General features: G+C 48.7%; 1 long non-coding RNA gene across 1 annotated transcript; it reads left to right on the top strand.

Annotated features, from left to right (window-relative positions):
• The first annotated feature begins 591 nt into the window (after positions 1–591).
• Positions 592–6153, top strand: LOC127215269 (uncharacterized). Its single transcript, XR_007833936.1, has 4 exons — positions 592–796; positions 2334–2432; positions 3230–3324; positions 6009–6153. It is a non-coding gene; the product is annotated as an uncharacterized LOC127215269 (long non-coding RNA).
• The last annotated feature ends 494 nt before the right edge of the window (positions 6154–6647 follow it).

Genomic DNA, 6647 nt, shown 5'->3' with positions numbered 1-6647 from the left:
TGAACATCTTGCCTAATCCACATGCATAGGGCGAAGATGCTCCTACCATTCTGCTAACAAAGATAAAGGCATTTGGGGTACTATTATGTACTCCATCTCTAGACTGGATCTCACGTCCAAAACCTGGCACAGGGGTTCTGTCTGCCCCAGTCCTAGGATCCCTACAGCTTCACAGATGGGCCACCAAGTTTGTGCACACTGTAGCTCCAACCCTCAGGACGCCTACCGACAGGGTTTGCCGGACCGCTGTACTCTGACCCCCGGCCCAGTCCTGTCTCAGCCTCCCTGGCTGTACAGGCCTACCAACTCGCCCAGAGCTGCTTCACCATGACTCAGCCCAGGACAGAGATTTTGCACGACTGTTCCAGAAAAGAGGCGGAGGACAAAGTGGGACCGAGCCGTGGACTCACCAGATTGGTCTCACAGCAAGTGACAACACCACTGTGCGCGCCCTGGGGGTGGGGGTTGTTTCACAGCGAGGAGGGATTGGCTCGCCTTTGGTGACGTTTTAGGCGCGCCGGAGAGCCTAGCCTAGGCATTACGGGATTGGCTGACATTTGCAGTGCGTCATCGGAGCGCGACGGGAACGCCCAGGATGCATGACTCTGTATCTGTTGGCTGAGAATAAATGGCCCTGGCTCTAGCAGATGCAATGCTACGCTTTCCGGCCTTGCGAGAAGTCGGGTGCCACGCGGGGATTGGTGCTGCAGTTCGTGCAGCGGTGTCGCCAGGCTGACCACGAAGGACACCGCTTGTCTGTCTCCGTCGTAGGCCCCCAGCTACCCACGAGAGCCAGGTACCGGTGTGTCGTTGTGGGTCGCGTTGAACCGGGTCACAGGTGCTGCTGAGTTAGGGGATCACAGGAGCTAGTGAACCTGGGGCTGGCGTCTTCGCGCCGTGGTTTCCTCTGGCCTGGGCGTCAAGGGGTTACTGATTTAGCTCAGTGACATATTACATTCCCCAGGTTAACTGTCCTGAACCAGTGTCGTGGGCCAGGCGTGGTGATTCAGGCTTGTAGTCTTAGCACTGGGGAAATTGAGCCATTAGATCGCAAGATCCAGGGTATAAATTCTGGTATAAATAATGAAGATCTTTTCTCATGAAACAGTCTACGAAACGGGCATGCGGTTCACACCTTTAATCTTAACGCTTCCGGAGGCAAAAGCAGGGGATCTTTGAGTTGATGGTCTGTGTGGTCTTCAAATTGAGTTATAGGACAGCCAGGGCTACATAATACAGACTGCCCTCCCATATAATTAAAAAATAATAATAAAAAATAGAGACAATCGATGGTCATTTGGTAATAGCATCAAGTGCTGACATCTTTGAATAAAAACGTCTCATAGTGGGGATTCTGTTGCGCAGGATGCCGGAAGGTTTTCTCGCCAGCAGGAGAGTCAGCAATTAGCAACTAAATACACTGGGAGGGGGACGAGTTGAGGGTGGGAAGTGAAGGGGGCTGGCAGGTGGTAGGGATGATGTTTGGAAAAAGTTAACACTGCAGCTTAGTCCTTGCAAGGCAAATAGATGTTTACTGAAGTCTAAGAGTTCTAAACAAGGAATAGATTAGGAATTTCCCCAGTGGGGAAATGAAGTGATAGAAAGATGTGAAAAGATCTCTGGGGGACTTGAACTCTGGAAAGTGCAAGAGTTTTGAACCATTTGATGGGTGACAGAACATAGAGGAGACTTGGACTTAAGCCTGGTCTCCAGGATGCCAAGCCTTTCTAGTTATCTATTTCTTGTGGGTAATTAATGGCTTGAGCCTCCTTCCCTAATCAGCTCTGGCCTGATATCATTAAGTAGTAAGTACAAAGTAAAACTCAGTGCATAAGAGAGTAAGACGCAAGGGACAGACCACACTGGGGGAGTGTAGTCGACTAATGTCATTTAGCACCTGGGAATAGAATCTTGATGTCAACAAGTGTACTAAGGAGAAGATGAAATTGCAACTGGAAATCCAAGGAAATTGTAGTTTTCAGTGGCACCTATGAATTGAATATGGAAAGCCCTTCTCATTGTCACCACATTTGTTTTTGCCAGAGCTGGGGATTGAACCCAGAACTTCCCCTTCCCCCATGCTAGGCAAGCATTCTTTTATTAAGCTAAGAGGTATCATTCCTTAGAAGCCACGCACTGTTTTCTTTGAAATAGGATAATTTGTCAGTGAATCCTGTCTGGCTCTTCAACACTAGGTTTCCCATCACTAGCCACTAATTGTAATGATTTTTTTTTTTTTCCTTTTTGAATCTGGGTCTCATTCTATCTCTGAGACTGGCCTGGAACTGCTATGTAGATCAGGGCCTCATTTTCTTCATTTCTAATTCCCACAGGTGATTAATACTTAAATACCTGTCTTTTGGACACTGTGTTCATAATGGAGTTTCCTGACTTGGGGAAGCACTGCTCAGAACCAACTTGCAAGCAACTAGGTAAGAACTTTGAAGGGCTCCTTCTAGGAAATGGTTATCTCATTGGCAGTTTTGCGAGAAACCTCTGGCTATTAACATCATTAACTAACTAAAGTCCTGGTCTTTGGCTTCTCAGCATGAGGACTCTGGTGCAGGACACAGGGCCTGTTAAACACTGAAGTTTAACATCCACTTAAGGTCAGGTAATGGCCACCAGGGCTATGCAGATACAACAGGTATATAGCTTGGATGGTTGCGATACCACAAGAGATGGACTCTGTTGAGAAGATAGCTTTGTGGGTCCTTCGGTGTCTCTTGACCTTATTACATTTCTAGCTTTGGGACTGGGGTTGTGGCTGAGTTGGTAGAACTCTTTGTATGAAGCTCTGGATTCCATTCTAGCACCACGTAAAACCAATGTGGTGGCTCATGCCTGTAACCCCAGACTGGAGAGTGTCGAGTGGGAGGAGCAGACATTCAAGGTCCTCCTAGCTACCTAGTGAGTTCTGGACCAGCCTGGGCTAAATAAGACCCATCTTGAGTTTTCTTTCTTTCTTTCTTTCTTTCTTTCTTTCTTTCTTTCTTTCTTTCTTTCTTCCTTCCTTTCTTTCTTTCTTTCTTTCTTTCTTTTTTTCTTTCTTTTTTAATTTCCTCTCCCCAAAGTTGTTTTTTCTCAAATGTGACACTCCCAGGATCTATGTGTGTCTTAAAGGAATGAGGAGCCTAATGTAGATACGTTCCTGCTTTGAATGGTATGTAATTCTTTGGTTCCGGTCTTTCAGAAGATTTACTGGTTTGTCTTAATTTTTGTTTTTTAGATTTTCTGCCAGTAACATGTGATGCATGCAAACAAGATTTCTGTAAAGACCATTTTTCCTATGCCAGTCATAAGTGTCCCTTTGCATTCAAGAAGGTAACTCATCATCCTGGGGTCCAGACTGCCGCACACCACAGCCGTTCTGACCAGTTGTTCTGTGCAGGCCAAAGAGTGGTCTCAGATAGCCATGCCTTGAGTGTTGAATGAGTGGGTTTATTAAGTGTGTAGCCAGCCAAGGTAAAAGAGTAGCAAGAGCGAGCTGGAAGAAGGGGATGTGGATGGATAAATAGTATAAAACATTGTCCAGTTGGACACCAGAAACAGAAACAGCAGAAACGGATGGGGAGGTTGAGGGAGTTCGCAATTGCTGTTTTCTGACTTCTGTTCCCACGGCAGGTACTTCCCCATCACAGGGTAGGCAGCAGTCCCCCTGTTGGAAGTAGTTTCCCTTCTGGCTGTTCTCCGTGACATGGTGCTGTCACGTGGTCTGCATGGCTGTTCTGTTCTTTCTGTCACAGAGTTAGGGGGACTGACCCATCCCCAGGCAAGAAGTCTTGGAGGACATGTTGAGATAAACATGATTGGATTGGAAATGGGCTGGGGATGGGTTGCAGCATGGCTTCCAGAGCCAGCTTCTCAGTGAACTCAGGTGACCGTTTAGCAATGTAGTGTACGTCATAACAGGACAGTGGATACCAGCCACCCCAGCTGCTTGTGTTAATTTATTTTATTTTATTTTATTTTGGTTACTTGTTTAGTTCTGTTTTTTGAGACAGGGTCCCCCTTCATATCTGTAATAGCTTGGAATTTGCTGTCAATCAGGCTGGCCTGGAACTCAGAGTTCCATCTGTCTCTGCCTCCTAAATGCTGGGAGATAAAACATGCTCCACCACACCCAGCTGCTTTCTACCTTTTTTGAAACAAGTTCTCTTATTGAATCTGGAACTTACTAAGTGGCCAGACTGGCTGGCCAACCAGCCCCAAGATCTTCCTGTCTCTGCCTTCCCAGCATTGGTATTACAAATGCATGCTGCCAGCAGGTCATAGTAGTGGCACACACCTTTAATACCATCACTCAGGAGGCAGAGGCAGGCGTGCAAGGGAATAAACAGCTGGAGGGAGATGACCAATATTTAGTGTCTCTTCGTGCTACAAGATTGTATGGAAGGACCAATTCACGTGGCTACTGGAGTGTTTGTGCTCTGAGCCTACCCTGGTAGGTGCAGGGGGTTAGCAGTAGCAGTCTGCTGTGATAGTGATAGTCAGGAAGTCAGAAGGGGCCATGATTGCCTCTGCAGCCTGTGCTCCATGCATCCTGTGCTCCATGCATCCTGTGCTCCATGCATCCTGTGCTCCATGCATCCTGTGCTGTCTCCAGATAGTGTATTTGTATGGAAATCAGGACTGTGGCTGTAGGCTGTGACTCCCGAGGCCCATGGGGGAAGTCTGCACCCACTCAGTCAAATTGTGCTGTGTATGAGGGCTGAGTAGGGGACAACTTCAGGTGCCATTCACCTTGCCTTTTTTTTTTTTTTTTTTTGAGGTAAGTCACTACTGCCTGTAATTCATCAAGTAGGTTAGGCTGGCTAGCTCGAAGGTCCCAGGGATCCTCCTGTCTCCATTTTTGCAGTGTTGGGATTACCAGCATATTCCACCAAAGGGGGGTGAGGGGACTCAAGTCATGGTGCTTGCTTGGGTGTCTTTACCAACGGGGCTGTCTCCCAGCCCTCAAATCTCACCCTCAGTGTGTGTGGCACATTCAAGCCTTCACAGTTGGCCCTTCACTTCACACACTTGGCTTGTGGATCCCCCTGCAACAGGGAACAGTAGTTGTCAAAGTTTCTCGTTCCTTCTGAGTCATTGTAGCAGGAGTTTCCTAGAAGATTCCACACTGTCCAGCTGACACTGGGAGGTGCCCGTTAAAACCCAGGTTCCTCAAGTCCATGGGTTCACTCTGTCTCAAAGGTGACTCATAGGTTATGTCAGTGAACTTTGCCACTTCCCCTGGTGACATATGGACAGTAAGTGACTTTGTCACATGCCTTAAGCAGGGCTGGCTATAGTCCGGCCAAGTCATTGTGGTGGGTGGGGTAGGTGACTTACATCCCTGTTTACCAGGCACAGATGACTAGGTGCCATCCTGTTTGTGTGTCATCTGGACCTTTCCTTGTACCCATCCTGGGAAGTGTCTACTCAGTGATCACACAGGAATGCTTTGTTTCTTTGTGGGCCCATCAGCCAACTGAGGCAGCCCTTCTGCAGACAGCAAGCCTCACAAGCTTGTGATGCCTGTTCGCATCTGATGTCAGCTGCCTGCCCCATCCCCTCTGGCATGGACCCTCTCCCTCAGTGGTCCTGGCTCAGAGTTTTGCCATCACTCCCTGCAGAGCCCCCCTCAGTAGCTGGCAGTCAGCAGTGGGGTATAGCCCTGTGGATTTCTATTAATCTAAGTATTTCCACATGGTCTCAGCCCTGTCCTCTGCTGAGGCTATCTCCCTGCTTGTAAACCCACTGAGGATCAGAGTGACTGCTGGGACCCCTTCCTGCCAGTGTTTCCACCTATCACCTTGTCTCTGAGGGGTCAGGTGGGTCCCCTCCCACAGCCATGATATGCCCTCCACCCCCATCTCACCAGCTTCCTCTCTTGAGGGCCCCCCAAAGCTGGCAGTGATGGCCTTTGTGCGTTTAAATCCCACTGAACAACTTTGGGTGGTTTACTGTTATGCTGTAAGACACCATCGTGTGTGAGTCTTGGTGTCATTGTATGTTCATTATTTCAGGATGTGCAGGTGCCCGTGTGTCCCCTCTGTAGTGTCCCCATCCCTGTGAAAAGAGGAGAGATCCCAGATGTGGTGGTTGGAGAGCACATGGACAGAGATTGCACCTCTCACCCTGGGAGGAACAAAAAGGTGAGAGTTGGATTAGCGCTAACACACACGATGGTACACAGCATAGTGCTGCTGCTGCTGCTGCTGCTGCTAACACACGATGGTACACAGCATAGTGCTGCTGCTGCTAACACACGATGGTACACAGCATAGTGCTGCTGCTGCACACACGATGGTACACAGCATAGTGCTGCTGCTGCTAACACACGATGGTACACAGCATAGTGCTGCTGCTGCTAACACAGCATAGTGCTGCTGCTGCTAACACACGATGGTACACAGCATAGTGCTGCTGCTGCTAACACACGATGGTACACAGCATAGTGCTGCTGCTGCTAACACACGATGGTACACAGCATAGTGCTGCTGCTGCTAACACACGATGGTACACAGCATAGTGCTGCTGCTGCACCGATGGTACACAGCATAGTGCTGCTGCTGCACACACGATGGTACACAGCATAGTGCTGCTGCTGCTAACACACGATGGTACACAGCATAGTGCTGCTGCTGCTAACACACGATGGTACA

The sequence above is a fragment of the Phodopus roborovskii genome, unplaced genomic scaffold (genome assembly GCF_943737965.1).
Source record: "Phodopus roborovskii unplaced genomic scaffold, PHOROB, whole genome shotgun sequence".
NCBI classification, from domain to species: domain Eukaryota; kingdom Metazoa; phylum Chordata; class Mammalia; order Rodentia; family Cricetidae; genus Phodopus; species Phodopus roborovskii.
Note: the sequence above shows the minus strand (reverse complement) of the source record. Positions and strands in the feature narration are given on the sequence as shown.